Below are 18,286 nucleotides of genomic sequence, written 5' to 3'. Positions count from 1 at the left end.
AACGGCAATGCTGTAGCCAATGAAGTTTTAACTGAGGTTCGGCTGTTGCCCCCTTGGGTGATGAGATTCGAGAGTTTTTGAGTTCGCTCTCTTGGGGTTTTTGCCTTAAGGGAGCAATTTGAGTCTCCGGGGAGAGTGTTCTCCGGCACGGCCCGCTGAGGGGCTTTGTCGGTGAATTATTTTCCTCGGAATTTGAGCGGTTCGACTCGGTGGTGGCGTGTGGGTGGAAGGCCATCACTGAGTGGAGCCAACGCTGAGATGGACGGTCTTTCGCCCACGATTGAGTGGCCTAGGAGTCGTCCGAATTTTTAGAGACCGCTTTAAATTTAAATATGGCAATGCTGTAGCCAATGAAGTTTTAACTGAGTCTTGGCTATTGCCGTCAACCAGCCATGACTAGAGCTTTTTAGTTCAATAACACCTCATCCACACAGATTTTCTTCATTCAGATGACGGGATAAAGAGTCAAGGACTCAGTCTATCGCCCAGTTCTTTTAAGAACTGTCATTTCTTTCATATTTTTAAAATGCATTACATCATTTTTATCTTCAGTAAGACGCATCGTTAGGTGTTAAAACCAAAGCTAAATGCCTAAACAACAAATGGATGAAAACCAGAGGGCGTCTGTCCCCCCCCCCTTTTTTTGGATACTTGTTGCTTTAACATAGCATGATTACTGACAGCTAGAATTTAAAATAAACAAATCTGAATACATGTTTATTAACTAAAATATTGTTTGTTAATTTAATGTAATTAATTCCTCTCACAGATTTTTCATCTTTCCAATCATTGCTCCTCGAATGTAGCTTCAATAACATAGAAATAGTTGTGGGAACACTTAATTATTTCTCAGATGCTTGAATGCTTAAAAAAAGATGGTCATAGATTACGATATTGTTTACGATTCTACTTAGATTACACATACTGAGCCTTAATACTTATAGAATCGTATAATAAATATCTTATGTATTAGTGGTTTTGGTTGAATTTCACAAGACAATTTGCATTTTCAACATTTAAAATAATAATATTTGCCAAATGGTGCTTCAGAAATGTAATCAATGTCCTACTTCGTTAGTAATTAGTATAATTTTTCCATACAACGCGGTTTTTATAAGATCCTATCCTAATTTACCCTCACGCACCTACACTTTTACCGTGTAAGCATTCGGAAACGAAATTCTACGGAATAGATTGGTTATTCCTGGAGGTATCCTGTGTCTGTAAAAGCCGGTTTGCCTGTTCTGGGGGGTGAAAACCCCGGAGTTTTCGTCCCCTGAGTTTCCGGTATTGGTCCAATTACGCATAAATCGTCAGAGGGACATTAAACTATGTAAGAAATCTCTATAGTTTAAAATTGTTTAAAATGGTTGAATGGGGTCTGTACAAATAGCTTAGGAGAAAGTAACATCTTCTCTCAAAGGCGAGGATGTTACTTTCCTCAGATACTTGAACAATCAGACCAATAGGGTCTGCAGAAGAGAAATAAAAATTCTTTTGATTTCGTTGGAGTTTTTAGACTTTCCAAGTGTTATAATCAATCGAATTTAAAGTCTGAAATTTGGCCAGTTCTATCGAATATGAATTTCATAAAAAACAAAGATAGGTAACTAACTAAGTACTCTTGCAACAAAACTTATTATTATTGTTTATTTAAGATTTTCTTTATTGTCTAGTTAGATCTTACCATTAGTCGTGTGAACGAAAATTTCATGAGAGATAAGAAAATATTTCAATATACTTAGTTGAAGGTTTACACTTCTTGAGAAGCAACTCTCTTGTTGCAGTAGCTCGATGAAGTAGTTTTAAAGCATCGTATGTGCCCGTAATGAGATGTTGACGAATAGAAGTTTCCAACTTGATCTTAGTGTCGGTGCGAAAGTGGGCTAATTACCACCTCATTAGTAGTTGAATATTCAATTAACAAATGTTGTTGGCGATTTCTACTTAAAGCCGTTCGCTATATCCAAGTGAGTTCGGATTAATGTTAATGAGCTAATTTCTATTTAAGTGTAAACGATTGAAACATATATTGAAAGTCATAAAATTTGAATGCGATCCAAAGCTTCCTTCTTTCTACTCAAACTAAGTTCATCTTTGCATTCCAAAGCTTTCATCCGGGTATTTAAAAGCAAGAACACGACTAGCTATGAAGCCAACCTTTTTTTTCCATAATACATTTGCTCCAGTCTCACTTTCTGCTGTTTCGCTTTATTAAATGACCTCCCCCCACCATCACTGCCTTCCTTGAAACATCTAGTGTAGTCATCCTGTTAACGCTACGTTAATCTTAATTTCCGATATCCTTAAACCGAATTTCTACTCTCACTCGACTTCCTTAATGCCAGACGAATAGAGAGAATCTGTGGTAATCAGAATGGTCCTGAGATAATGTTCCGTATAATTCTGCCATAGACATAATAGGAAACACAGCATCTGTTGAATACTAATGTTAAGCCTGGTAAACACTTTCTCTTGGGTGTAAGAAAAAGGTTCTGTTATCTTGGTCGACAACATTAATGTGCCTTGACTTTTCTTCTTTGCCAAATTACCATTCAGTAATGGTCACATGACCTTTTGGTATTAATGATAACATGAAATATCTACTGGCGTGTTCTCTAAATCAACTGTGCATCAGTGTCTGTAAAAGCTTCAAGTGTATGTTAATGGTAGGGGTGAATTCACGAACCAAAATAATCAGCAAACATCATGGATTACTAACGAGTCACATTAATTGTCTTTCTTCTTAGAGCATGTTTTTCGATTTTTATTATCTATTTTTAGTATCTTTTTTTTAAATTTTATGAATTACTCAGTCATAACAATATATCAAATCAAATTAAAAATAAAATCTTCGAATAATATAATAATTCAATCGATATAAGAAGTTTTAGATTCCTACCTTTTTTCTTCTTTGATAGTTGGCATATATATAAACCGACTTCGGCGTGAGAACATGATACAGATAAAGGGGAATACGAAAAGCACTTGTGCTTCACCCATCCTGTCAATGGTAAAATGGTGAGAACATGAGATCGGGACCCAAAAAGTACTTTTTAGGACTTCCAGGGTAACAATTAGCAATGCTGAACCAAGGAAGTTAACTAAGGTTCGGCTGTTGCTGTTATCCTGGGTGATGAGTTTTTTTAGTTTGCTCCCTTAGGGTTTTTGCCTTAAGGGAGCACTTTGAGTCTCCGGGGAAGGTGTTCTCCGGCAGGGCCCGCTAAGGGGTTCTTGTCGGTGAATTATTTTCCTCGGAATTTGAGCGGTTCTGCTCAGTGGTCGGGGTGCTAGGACGGGGAGGCCGTCACTGAGTGGAACCAACGCTGAGCGGTTCTGCTAGGTCGGGGAGCCCGTTACTGAGTGGAACCAACGCTGAGATATGGACGGTCTTTCGCCCACTATGGAGTGGCCTAGAGATCGTCCGATTTTTTGAGATTTTACCCTTTACTTACTAATCAGGGTAACAATTAGCAATGCTGAACCAAGGAAGTTAACTGAGGTTCGGCTGTTGCTGTTATCCTGGGTGATGAGTTTTTGAGTTCGCTCCCTTAAGGTTTTTGCCTTAAGGGAGCACTTTGAGTCTCCGGGGAAGGTGTTCTCCGGCACGGCCCGCTGAGGGGCTTTGTCGGTGAATTATTTTCCTCGGAATTTGAGCAGTTCTGCTCAGTCGGGGAGCTAGGACGGGGGGCTCGTTACTGAGTGGAACCAACGCTGAGATATGGACGGTCTTTCGCCCACTATGGAGTGGCATAGAGATCGTCAGATTTTTTGAGATTTTACCCTTTACTTACTAATCAGGGTAACAATTAGCAATGCTGAACCAAGGAAGTTAACTGAGGTTCGGCTGTTGCTGTTATCCTGGGTGATGACTTTTTGAGTTCGCTCCCTTAGGGTTTTTGCCTTAAGGGAGCACTTTGAGTCTCCGGGGAAGGTGTTCTCCGACACCGCCCGCTGAGGGGTTCTTGTCGGTGAATTATTTTCCTCGGAATTTGAGCGGTTCTGCTCAGTGGTCGGGGTGCTAGGACGGGGAGGCCGTCACTGAGTGGAACCAACGCTGAGCGGTTCTGCTAGGACGGGGTGCTAGGTCGGGGAGCCCGTTACTGAGTGGAACCAACGCTGAGATATGGACGGTCTTTCGCCCACTATGGAGTGGCCTAGAGATCGTCCGATTTTTTGAGATTTTACCCTTTACTTACTAATCAGGGTAACAATTAGCAATGCTGAACCAAGGAAGTTAACTGAGGTTCGGCTGTTGCTGTTATCCTGGGTGATGAGTTTTTGAGTTCGCTCCCTTAGGGTTTTTGCCTTAAGGGAGCACTTTGAGTCTCCGGGGAAGGTGTTCTCCGACACCGCCCGCTGAGGGGTTCTTGTCGGTGAATTATTTTCCTCGGAATTTGAGCGGTTCTGCTCAGTCGGGGAGCTAGGACGGGGGGCTCGTTACTGAGTGGAACCAACGCTGAGATATGGACGGTCTTTCGCCCACTATGGAGTGGCATAGAGATCGTGAGATTTTTTGAGATTTTACCCTTTACTTACTAATCAGGGTAACAAATGGCAATACTGAATCAAGGAAGTAAACTGAGGTTCGGCTGTTGCTGTTATCCTGGGTGTGAGTTTTTGAGTTCGCTCTCTTAGGGTGTTTGCCTTAAGGGAGCAATTTGAGTCATCGGGGAAAGTGTTCTCCGGCACGGCCCGCTGAGGGGTTCTTGTTGGTGAATTATTTTCTTCGGAATGAGCGGTTCTACTCGGTGGTCGAGTTTCACTGAGTGGAACCAACGCGGAGATTTAGACGGTCTTTCGCCCACGAATGAGTGGCCTAGAGATCGTTTGATTTTTTGAGATTGTACCCTTTACCTAAACAGTTCCAGGGTATCAAATGGCAATGCTGTACCAATGAAGTTTTAACTGAGGCTCGGCTATTGCCGTTACCCAGCCATGACTAGAGCTTTTTAGCTCAATAACACTCCATCCACACAGATTTATTTCATTCAAATGACGGGATAAAGAGTCAAGGACTCAGTCCATCGCCCAGTTCTTATAAGAACTATAAGCGTGAGAACATTAAAAGCAGACATAAAAAAACACTAAAGAAACATTGTATCACTACAATGTTTTTTTAATTTTTACCATAAAATTATCATAGAAATTAAAAAAAAATTCAAAAGGCTAAACATGAAAAAATATTGTTTATTATCGATAAAATTATACAATTTAGTATAATTCAAAATTACTTAAAAGTAAAATCCATTCCTTTAATCGTAATTAAAGGAACGGATCGTGTTTAATCTTTTTTTTTTCTATATAATCGTGTTTACTCCGTCTCTTTAGACGGAGTAAACACGATAAGCACTACGAACACTCTACTACTGGCGCAAACTGCATATAAACAACAGTGGAACTGCGCGACGGACAGTGCCACATTACGCTAATAGCTCGCATGTCACTATGACGTGCATATGCTTGCACGCGTAGCAATATGACACTGTGGTAAACACAGTGCTGTGGCGTCCTCTTAAGTGCTACAAGATGGATTTTTATTATTTTTTTATACAAAATAAGAGAATTGTATAGGATTGTTGATGATAAAATTAAATATTACAATCAAATATAAATAAATTAATAAATATATTTATATATCGAGAAAAATTGGGGGTGTTGCAGTTCCGCAGTGCCTATGTACGAGCCCCCTGATAATGACAAAATTTAATTGAATTCGCTGTGTCCTCCATTGGAAAAAATATTATAGACCGCTCTTCAAGACTGTATTTCAACGATCCACATAAATGTTCTTTGTACAGTTTTGCAACGAAATAATCCGCAAAAATTAGTTTATTCTTTTGAGAAAAATGTATGATCATTTGTACGTTTTCGATCCATGTTTATTAATATTTAGACATGCGTAATAAGTACAATTTTGAGTGATTAAATATTTGCAACGAACTTCACTTAGATAAATGGATGATAAAGTTGTGTATATCACTAAGCATGTGACCATTATGAGCATTTCAGTTAATCTAATGAACCACATGAGGGAATCTTATTGAGGCATAATCGTACTGCATTAGCAGAACTCTACAGGGTTATCCAGGAAAGGGACAGAGACTAATAAATATCCGAATATATATCTTGATTAATATGTGACCTATTTCGGATAGAAAAAGGAATCCTAGGGAGATTGCGTTTAAGTTGGAGCTGGAATTAGTCTTTTTATTATGTATAATTACACCCATAACAAATATCGGCAAAAATGAAGCAGTTGCTAGGCAACCATTTAATGTCGAGTCTGTTTATTGTTGTGCCTAAAAAACTATACCGATGGCATTCTTCTTAGCCTGACAGACATACTTTTGGAAATTTCCTATTTAAAGGCTTTTTTTTTGTTATTTCCTTCCTGCATAAACCCTAGTTCTTTCTCTCTATCCACTGTGAACTTTTGTCTAATGCACCCTCTTCGCCATTCATGTCCACAAAGCTTTGTGTCTCGAGTACATGTAGGGGAACCTCCTTCTACCTTATTTTTCTTTCTTTTTTTTTCCCCTTCCATGTCTTCCCGTCTCTTTCTCTGCATTTGCATGTGTTGGCAGTTAAGATAACAATCTCTTGTAGCATTATCTGTCCTGGTCAGACAAATGGAAGGTAATGCACAGTAATGGACCCAAGCGTCAAATTCCCATTCGTCTACAAATATCTTTACAAACTTTTCGTTGAATACGTAATCTGAACCACTCCTTAGCTACTTGCACGAGACGTATCCACAACACAACAGTTGATTTCGAAAGAAAGATTTTTTCTTGAGGGATACTTTCTAGCATCAGTCGGTATTTGATTTTGTTCGCTGCGTGTCTTCTTAAACAACAAAATTTCTCATCGATTCTAAGCAGAGAAGATTTGTGGCGTGGTGGTATTGCACTTTTTTACATTATTCTTTCTAACTTTTTCTTGTTATTTGATTTCCTACTTCCGTTTTTATAGCAATAGAAAAAATCCCCCCCCTCCTCTCTTTTGTGTATTATTTATACTTATTTTTGTAGCTCACTTCCATGTTTTATCATCTTCTTCGCCAGTTTTCTTCTCCAGCTTGATTGCAATCGTGCCTAAGATGCGAGGAACCGATTCATAAGAACTTTTCCATTATTCCAGACCGGCTTGCCGAGGACAGCATTCCTGTTCTTCAACAAACAGGCTACTAAAGTTCTTCTCCTCCCCTGCTCACGACTGGATACGAACCAGTAGCCTGTTTGTTGAAAAGCAAATATGCTGTCCTGCTCTTCAACTGACAAACATGGAAAAAGTTCCATGTTTGTCTGTTCTAAAAAAAAAAAACAAATAATAATAATAATAAAATCATAGCCTACTCCAGTATCAGTGTACTATAGATTTGCTACATTCGGGGCGGGAGTAAAGAGGGGCAACTGAAACTTCCCCTCCAAACACACACACACACACACACACACACACACACACACACACACACACACACACACACACACACACACACACACACACACACACACACACACACACAAACTTGTCGAGAAATAAAGGCATTGCACCCTCTCCTATCTTTTTTTCTATTATTTTTCACTCTATTTTCAAATTTCAACTTTCTTTCATTGCTCCATCTAGGAATTATTTCAAGAAACCAGCAAATTGTTTGAAATATTTCTTTGAGATGTAAAAAATACGGCCTTATTGTGTAAGTGTAATCACACAAGTAACCTTTCTTGTACAAATTTAAGTTAAAAGCAATTTTCACATTTTTGGAGTTGACACATTACAACCTTATAACGATGTTCTCCCAAACAGCGAGTTGAATTTAGGGGGGGAAAAAAAAAATCCGAAAATTCCTCAGAAATATAAAGTGACGTCACAACGATCACTGACATGAAGATGAACCTCAAACTAATGAGGTATTTGTAAAACTACGCAATGGAACGTGTAAATCAATGTAACTAAACAGTCATCAGCAAATCATTAATCTGTTATTACATTATACTAGCGTTAACAGTTTAGCTGCCGTAATTGCCATAACCCTCTTAAAGTCTTGACAAAACTAGTAATGGAAACAATCCAAACTGCATGAATCCGTGAACAAGATTAAATTAACGACATTTATTAAAGTCGAAGCTGAAGGTTGGTGCTAATCAGTGGATGTAGACACTCCCTATCCAAACTCTGCTAGGGAAGATTTAATACATATAATGGATGAGCACTCTCTCTCTCTCTCTCTCTCTCTCTCTCTCTCTCTCGCTCTCTCTCTCTTTCCACATCCATCTATGTTACTAACGTCCATATTGATTGGTTTCTATTAGCAAATGCCATTATAAATTTATCCCATTGTGCAAGTTGAACACGACAAGTCCATCTGAGTAATTCATTTTCATTGTGTTTACCTTCTAATATGATTACGTCATCTTTTAAATAATTAAAGTAAGCACACGTACAGACAAGCAAGATTTAATTACAGAACTAATTCATATGTTCATCGTACTAAGTTGTGTATGCATATGTCCGCAATGGGAAGATTCATAGGACTATTTCATATTCAGCACCTACACGTTAAACGCATGGCCTAAGATGGAGTACAGAGATTAGTCTTGTAATAAAATAATCATTTACTATTCTGTTACAGACGAGATAAATATTTAAACAATGGAGAAAATCTAGATCCAGTTCTTAGTAGGCATTACAATATCTCGGCAATGGATTTCACGGAGATCTGCATTCTCTGTTAGACATAATTACAGATCGCTGGATAATAATAATTAAATAATACCTTGAATTATTAGTGAGTTCGTATTCATTTATAGTTAGTTTCTGCACATTTTGTGAAAACAATTCGATTCGATTATTTAAACACAGAATAATAATTTGTGAGTTCAAGTCTCTCATCATTGGCCTTTGGAGTAAAGAAGATGCTGAGATTCAGCAGATAGTAGGAGAGGAAGATAAAAGATAGAAGTATATAGTATTAGAGGAGAGAAAGAGGCCTCAGCTGACCAGCTTTAGCTGTAGACCCCCCCCCCCACCCTTGGGATACTTCTAAAACGGTCGTTGACTTTTCACTTTTAAAAAGGAAAAATCCCAAAAGAAAAATATAATAAACTAAGAAAGACTTAATATGAGTAAATATATCAAAAGGAGTATGAAAAGTAAGCATCTGTAGAACACAACGAACGGACAGAAAAACAAAAAAGGAGCAATAAAACTGAACAAAAAAAGGGAGGACCTGACCCGGAAGACCCCGCCCTGAAACGAGCTTGGGAGGACCACCTCTCGATGTTGGCCTTCACAGTCTGGATTTATTCAGGTTAATCCCTACGTGGGAATAAAGAAATCTTGAACTAGGGAAGATTTAATACATATAATGGATGAGCTCTCTCTCTCTCTCTCTCTCTCTCTCTCTTTCTCCACATCCTTCTATGTTACTAACGTTCATATTGATTGGTTTCTATTAGCAAATGTCATTATAAATTTGTGCAAGTTGAACACGACAATAAATCTTGAACTAGGAATAAATAAACTTACATTAGGACACCAAATAAAATCTGAATTAAAAAAAGAAAAGGCTCTAACGACAGTGGTGTTTCAAGTGTACACATTCTTGAATTCCACACTGACATATGGTCGGTGGGCTGAACCATTTCCTTAGGAACCGCTCTTCGCCTAAAAGGTACCTTCCTGCTCCAAGAACCGACGGAGAAACAGCTCCTAATTCGATGATAGATTCGGTCTTCTTCAACGAGGAGATGTTTTTTCCGTATTTTCATACGTTCATCGAGTTATGTATTCTTTGCCAAGAGTGAATGGGTTATGGTATGAAAATGAGAGTAGAGGGGAAAGAGAGTTTGTTGTAAATGTTTCTTGTGCGAGTTCAAGAAATGTGAACGTGGAGAGCAAGATAATGAAGTGACAAATATTAATGATGTAAGGAAAGATAGAGACTTGACAAATGTGTACATGAAATGACAGCATGAAAGAAGTGATTGAAAGTAACATGAGTGATAAAGTGCTAGTAAGAAGTGAAATAGCACGTTTACTTGGCATTTTTCACAGAACAAAACAGGAGGTGGAACAACTGGAGAAATGATTGTCGTGTGGTATAGCAAGTGGGAAATGAAACAAAAAAAGTGAATGGGGAAAGAATGAAAGTGTGAGAAACTGGAAAAAAGAAGAAGGGATTGTACGAATGGATATAGGGAGATGATCTCGAAGACCAAGTAGATCTCCGACATCATCTCCCTATATCCGTTCGTACAGCCTTCGATTGTCAACCAGATGTCTGACAAACGAAAGAAGCAAAAACAAATAAAAGAGAACACTAAAAAGGAAACCTAAAAGATAGGACTAAAGAAAAAAAAACACTCAAAACACCAAGGACCAGTGAGTTACAAATTTGGAACTAAAAGGAAGGGGGAGGAGCTGGCTCGAGTGATGCAACCCCAAAGAAGCTGCACAGCCTCGCTGTAAGACTTCGCCGCTCGGGTTCTCAGGTCTACCCCTTCCTGTGTGAACAAAAGACTGGTGAAACTATACAAGGGAATCTATGAGGTGGTTATTTTGTCTGCCGTTTGTTGTGAACTGTCAGGATTTCTTCGGCTAGCTTATTTCCATCGGTTGAAATTATCGCGGAAAGAGCTCTCAAGAGACCTATCTCTGCTTGTTCTTCAATGTCGAGAACTCCCATGACTTGTTCGGGAGTCATTTCACTCATATATTCTATAAAACGTTCACCTCATTTTGCACTCACTACCTTTGGTCCTTTTTTGCCGGTAAGGAGGAGTAGAGGTTCCCCTATTGTTTTTATTGTTTCTTCGAATTTTTCCAAACTCACAGGGGTCTTCTTCAAGAAGAAACTTAAGGTTTTTCCTGCTTTCGCATGGGGGGAGGGGTCTTGGTAGGCAATCTCTTTTTCTATCAGTGTACTGTTATCTGTTTGGTCTTCTTGTTTCCCCTTCCACAGGGCTTATCGGCCGTTTATTGTTGCTTGTTTCCATTGCTTAATTTTCATTCTCTTCTGTATTTTTTTTTGGGGGGGGGTATCATAGTCCTTGTTGGTTTCTTTGGTGTCAACTTGATTTTTGACTGTTTCTTCTGTCTCTTTGCAGATCTTTTCTGCAGCAGGCTTAGCAACTTTTTTTCCTCCCATCTTATAACATTTTGTAGCTGTTGACATGAGTGCGGCTTCCAGGATCGGAAAAACGTCCTGTTCTGTATCCTTTTCCTTTTCTGATGATAGTACCTCCCATCATTTCTGCGTACGTTCTCGACTGGCAGATGTCAACTTTGTGGTCCTTGGACCCACATTTTAGGCAAGCCATTTGTCCAGTGCAAAAACTGTTGTAAGGCAGTTTTTGCATCTAAATTTTTGGGCAGTTCGCCCCTAGGTGATCAAAGGATCCGCATCGGAAGCGTTGCTTCTTTACGCCAGGGTAATTGACCATTACCCTGGCCGATCCTATGACAACAAAATTTGGCCCTTTTGCCTTCGTTTCGTTGCCTTCAAATGATCCAGACTTAATCTGGATCATTTGCCTCTTTAACATCTTTTACTACTCCCATTTCGAGAATATTATCTTATTATATAATATGTATATATATTTTGTGAGTTCAACAAACTTCATCATTGGCCTGTAGAGTAAGATAGGCTGAGAGTCAGCAGATAGTAGAAGAGGAAATAAAGATAGAGTGTGTAGTGGTAGAGTAGGTAAAAGAGGCCTCAGTTGACTTGTTTTAGTTGACTTGTTTGCCCCCCAGGGACACTTCTAAAACGGTCGTAGGTTTTTCACTTTAAAAAAAAGGAAAAACCCTAAAAAGGAAACATGTAACAAAACAAAGAGAGAATAAATCTGGAGAAGGAATGGAAAGGTAAACTTAGAGGTGGAGGAAGGATCTGGCACGAGTGATGCAGCTCACAAGGAACTGCACCGCCTCGCTGTAAGCCTTCGCCGCTCGGGTTCTCAGGTCATCCCCCACCTGTGGGAGCTAAAAACCAGTGAAGCTGAGTACAGAAATCCACAAGGTGATTACTGTTCCTTTCTTTTGTTGTGGGCTGTTATTATTCTTTTGGCCACCTCACTTCTCTTGGCCATGTCTAGTTTGCAGAGAGCTATGAAGAACGCCGAAGCTGCCTCCTCGTCTATATCCAGGGCTAACTCTACTTGCTCAGGGGTGATTTTGATGATGTCATCAACGAAGAGGTCACCCCATTTTGCATTGACGATGTCGGGTCCATATTTCCCTGTGAGGAGGAGTTCAGGTTCTCCTACTTTATCTATTGCCTCTTTAAACTTTTCTGCTACTTTTTCCCGGACATACCTCTAAGGAGATGTTTTAGAGTCTCCCCTGCTTTTGCATGAGGGACTTCTGGGTGTTCGGTTTCAGATACTTTTGCTGTTTTGAGATTTGTCAGCTCTTCTTCCTGCGGACTTAATGGCCGTTTGAAAGTTTTGGTGTTCGTCTCCATCTCTACTTCAGCATCTGAATTGGCGATGTCTATATTGGCAGTGGTAGCTCCGCTTTCTTCCATGGGAGTTACCATGATGGTTTCTGCATTGTCAGTCTCTTCTGTTGGGATCGTATTGCTGGTCTCTGCAATTCTGGTAGGTTTCCATCCCTTACGGGACCTTTTCGTTGTCTTAGACATGGCGGCATGATCAGGAGTGGCCTCAAGAAGCGGAAACTCTTTCTGTGTTGTGACCTTTTCATTACTTGGTTTTGTTGCTGATGTGATTGCACCACCCATCCTCTCTGCGAGGGTTCTGGATGGACAGGTGTCGACTTTGTGGTCAGTGACCCCACATTTCAAACAAGCTGCCTCACATTTTTCTTGGTTGTGGCCAATTTTTAGGCAGTTCTTGCATTTTATGCGAAGGAAGTCTGCCCCAAGATGATTGAAGGCACCACATCTAAAGCATTGCTTTTTGACGCCTGGGTAATTTACCATTACCCGGGCAAATCCAATGAGGACAAAGTTAGGAACTTCGGTCCTCGTTTCAAGAGAGATAGTTACCTCCCCTGACTTCCACTCAGGATTGTCTGCATCATTGTGAACCTGGGTTTCCCGTACAACTCCCCACTTAGAGAATACGCTATGAATTATATCGTTGTTCTCTGCATATTCTAGGGGAAATCGTGGTATCTTAAGGGTTCTCAGGATGCTCCCAACCATGAAGGGAGATACGTTTGCTTTACCAGAGTCAAACCCTTGGAGAAGCTTTTCTCTGTCTCCATATTTTTGGTCACTACTTGGTATCCTCCTCCTCCCCCATAAGGGGTAAATCCAAAAATGTTCTCTGCGCCGACGCAGTCTATTTTATGATAGCTTTCGCCATCGCCCTTGCCGGTATTGTGGCGTCAACCTCAATTCCGAGGGTACGCACACGCGGCAGAATGGAGAGCATGATCATATGGGGGGAGCCTAACTATTCTCACCACCAAGTGTTTGATATTTCCCCACTCCGGGGGTTAGGAAGTTCTGTAAATAAATTTCCGTTTAAATATCGTGAAACCCGATGGGACTCGTACCGATATAAACCGTTAAGAACAGAAACTACACACCTGATCTTAGCCAAAAGGCCGAGAAGCGATCATATACACTAGCAACTCCACGTTGCTTCCCCGAAAATGTCAGAACGAAATATCATAACGAAATAAAGGATGAAATGAAATATTATTTATATTCTTCCACTATTTCGCTGTTTTTATTAATTGTTATTTATAATTGATACTAAAAATAAAAAGGTGTATAAGTAGATATTAATTTTTTTCTAGTTAATTTACATTTTTTTTATTTCTTATAACTTTTAATTCAATTAAAATCAACAACATTATTATACTTAGACATTACTACATAAAATTTCATTTTAAACAATAAAATATTTTTAAACCTAAAATAATATAATTACGAATTTAGCATATCCCTGATTTATTTAGTGAAATTATTACTGTATTAAAGATACACAAAACCAGATTACATTATAAAAATGGATGTTATGTTATAGGTTGCATAAAAATTCTGAATAAGCAAAAAAAAAAAATTGAACGAAATGTTTTAAGAAAGAAAAAACAGACACAGAAACAGCGCAAGAAATATAAAAGTAGCTGTTATATCTAACTCTTTATGACACAAAAAAAGTGTCTATGCACTAATAAACGCTTGTCAAAGTACCGAGCACGTGTCCCCTAAGTGTTAAAAAAAAAAAAAAAAAAAACCGCCTTGAGGCCGACAGGAATGCTGTGGGAGAAAACCGAAGAAGTTGATTGCATAAAAGCAAGTCCAGTCTTAACGTCATCCACACCTGTCATTGCCAACATGCTTTCTTCTCTCACTTGTTACCCTGTATGATATGTCGTAGACGTTGTCTGTTTCCCAACTAACCCCCCTCCCCCTCTACTCATCCCTGTTCTTCTTAATACGCTCCGCGTTCCTTTAGAGAGCGTGTTTTAGATATGCAGGCCGAAAAGAAATCAATGGATTATCACCGCCTATCTCTCATCCCCCCCACAAACTATCCCCCATTGCCATTGAGTTGTGTGTCGCCTTGAATATTTCATATCCTGTGGCTGCTCTTGGTGCTCACAACTGGAAGAGGATGTGTTAGCCAAAAATATTTTACGCTTCCCCGCCCTGCTCTTTTCAAAAAAGAGATTGACAGGCGATAAACGTGGAAGGCATGGAAAAGTGAAGGAATAAGACATTGCTGAAGGCTGATATGTCATATACAGTATAAATCTACCCGTCTCCCATCCCCCACCACACACACACTTCGAGATGTCCCTTACAGATCCATATAGAACTTGCTTTTTTTGTGTGTGGCATGCATTAGAGTATCGCAAGATATGACTTTTTTCTACGTATTGACAGTAGCTTTAGAAGCACGTGTATGGATAGATTTAGACGTACTGAATAAAAGACCTCTATTACCTTATGTTCTGGCAAATTCAAATGTGTCTGACTGAATTTTATCAATAGTGTGCAACCGAACTCTCTTTTATTTGATATTAGGGTGGCAAAGAACAATTGGCTTCAAGCTATGTCTAGTATAGAAAACTCTTCCAGATACGCTAAATGATGTAACTGCACTATACAGCGAATGCAGTTTTGGATACGACTAGGTAAATATGATACTCAAAACGTCATGGCAAATCGGAATCAACTAATGGAAGCTCGTCTTCATATCAAAAGGATAGTATTCGCTTCTTCCATCAGACGTCATCGCTCTAGCTTCGAATATTAATGCATTTTTTTACATTACAATGCAGGCTATCCAAGATGCAGAGGTAGGGGGGGGCATCCATATGAATAAAGGGAATGTATTCTGTAAGATTTCTTATTTCTCGGATGAACTTATCTCGAATTACGAAAGAGAATATCAACTACTGATAATATTAAATGGTCCATAGCTCGTCACTCAACTTTTATCTTCAGCAGGGAAAAACAGAACATACTGAAGTCATTATAAATATTTACAAACTAAAACACAACTGTTTTTCAGACATTCTGTGGAAAAAAAAAATAAAGACTATTCTTTTCCTCTCCCAGATTACTTGTACTGCAAATATCTAAGTTTTGTAATGGAATCCTCGTTGGTTGATCCAAAGTGCAAAGAAATCTACAGAACTCTGTACAAGTTTACGAGGGAGATATTTATAGTCACTTCAACAGCTAAAAGGCTCTTAGAAAAGAATTCACTAATTTAACATGAAGGGGCCATTTATCTACTGCTTTTGGGCAACTTTACAGGATTTTTTATTTATTTATCCTTTAGGCGTGTTTCTTGTTCTTAGAAGTAAACCAACACTGCTTTTTACAATTAAATGATTAAAATTTAATTATTTAAACTTGTGTTTAAAATGCATTTAAATTAGTAAAAGGGAAAGTCAACTGATTTAATTTCATGATTCTTTTTTAAAACTTTATATTCTTATATGTCGAACTTTTCATCATATAGGGGGTATTCATAAGAAAACTTCTTTGTATATCTTTAAATATGAAGTATATTAAAAGGATGTTTCACTATAACTCCAATGCAATTCACATGATCTCGATGTATGTAGTTCGAAAATCTACATGGGAAGTGAATTATAAGAAAACATAGCCCGGCTGTTTGTCTATCTCTATTAAGTGCAATGCTCGAAGCGTGGTCTTGTGCATATATGAGGGTTGATCCAGAATTTCTGATACTGTTACGATAAAACGGAAATAGGATGTGCCGTCAACTTCGAAGTTGTTTACTTACATGTGTGCACACTTCCTGAACTAAGTTGCAAAGCTTTTTTGTTGGGGAAGGGCATATATCGCCTTTCTCGGATAAATAATGGTTACTTATCTAGTCCTATTTTGTTCACAGTTAGGGGGAACTTCTGGAAACATGAGTTGTCTGCTAGTTGAAAATCTTCTATATATATATATATATATATATCTGTTGGGGTTCAGGATCACAAGATGGCGGCAGGTAATTACAAATCTCTCTCTCCCTTCAAATGTCTCAATTTACTGATAGCTTCGAGCTCAGCTGTCAGTGATAACATCAGGATACAGATTGGCTGCTCATCGAGCTTCAAACATTTAAGACTAATGGGGGCCCCGCCTACTCCCTTTGGGAATAAAAGGCATTACAGGATTCATTCTATTCACTTATTTAATTTCGAAAATTCTAAAATCAAATTATAATACTTATCACGTCTCAAATATTCTGTTAAAATCGGATGACAAGTATGGTAGTCTTAATAATATCCAATGACCTTGTAAAGGTCATTGGGTATTATTGTATATATTGTAAGGATATTTTTCAATATTTATCTTGCCCGTATAATTTTATAGAATATCACTTAAAACTAAATTGCCAGTTCTTAGCTAAATTGTCACAAATCATCGGTATATGATTAACATTGGTAAAGTTACCTATTACATTTAAAATCTCGCATAATTTGCACACATTAGCAGCTGGTTTGTGATTAAATGCATCCTCTTCTTGGTAATATTAGATGAGAAATGATTTTAATCGCTCGGTGTGGTGTGAGTGGGCCCCCGTTGGTCACTAGAGTCGTCAAATGGCTTGATAAATGTTCAAATAATATATATAATAATATACATTACTGATATAATATATATATATCAATTCTTTCATGATTACAAATTCTCTCTCTGTCTCTGTGCGTGCATGTTGTATCCCACGTTACAGATGTCTCCAACAGCAGAATGGTCTTTAGATTCATAGAAAACTTTTTTTTTTGCAAATAATTGGACCATTTCTATTTCTAAATCGAATTTTATTATTTTTATGCGTTTTGGTTTGTCAGATTTGGAAGCCGACGACAAAGGGAGGTTGACACACCAATTCATCTGTATGAAAGCTGAGTGACAATCAAACTACAATGCTGTTCAGTGCCAATGACCTAGTTTTGTTCTTGTTTCCAAATAGAAAACTTTTTTTCTCATATTAACCATCTTAGCTGGAATTGGTTGATGAAAAAAAAAAACAGTAGAAAACAATTGGATAGTGGAATCCAGCAGGGAGAGAAAGAAAAAGTTGTTCTTTCCTACATTGTGTTCAATTATTTCAAGAAGAATAAAACAAATGTTTAAATAAAATAAACTATAGTTTATCATTTAAGATAGCTTGAAGATCAGAATAGGAAAAAAAAAAGGAAGGATTTATATGTATTTTTATATATAATCATTAAGGTTCCGATCAGGCATTTTACATGATTTTTTTAGAATTTTATGAAGTCTCAAACTGGATAAAAATAATTTTTAACATGAAAAATGACATAACAGACGTTTACGTGAATATATATTTCATTCTTTATTCAAGAGGCTATCCAGTGAATATCTATTGATCGTAAAGATAGTCCAGTTATTAAGAAACTCGACAGAAGTGACACTTGATAAAACCCAAGCACTTTGTAACTTGTCAGTTTTAGCCAAGTTAGGGTTGACGTGTGATGTTCCATTAAACTTTACGATAAGAAATATATGCGTGGTTGAACTATTCGTCCCAAAACAAATTCACTGCACTTAGTAACAGTGAAGAGAGCTGTCTGAAAGTTGTCTATCATGTGCACTAAAAACATTTACACTGTTCATTTTGAAGTTATTGCGTGATCCTCTCAAAAAAAGAAAAAAAGTAGTTGAGAGCAACTATTTTAATCAACGAACAGAAAGTTTGACGAAGACATGAAAAGCAGAGCTTATAATGCAATACTATTTTTAACGGCAACAGCTAAGGTGATACAAAGATTCGTATTTTTCTTCATTACGAAAGTGAGAATATAAAAT

The 18,286-nt window shown here is 38.2% G+C and overlaps 1 pseudogene; it reads right to left on the bottom strand.

The window, feature by feature from the left end:
- Positions 1 to 13,473: 13,473 nt before the first annotated feature.
- On the bottom strand, positions 13,474 to 13,593 carry LOC150094262 (U2 spliceosomal RNA; annotated as a pseudogene).
- Positions 13,594 to 18,286: the final 4,693 nt, after the last annotated feature.

The sequence above is a fragment of the Typopeltis vanoorti genome, chromosome 22 (genome assembly GCF_054136105.1).
Source record: "Typopeltis vanoorti isolate ZY-2024b chromosome 22, IOZ_Tvanoo_1.0, whole genome shotgun sequence".
In the NCBI taxonomy this organism is placed as follows: domain Eukaryota; kingdom Metazoa; phylum Arthropoda; class Arachnida; order Uropygi; family Thelyphonidae; genus Typopeltis; species Typopeltis vanoorti.
This window is presented reverse-complemented; position numbering and strand designations above follow the sequence as displayed.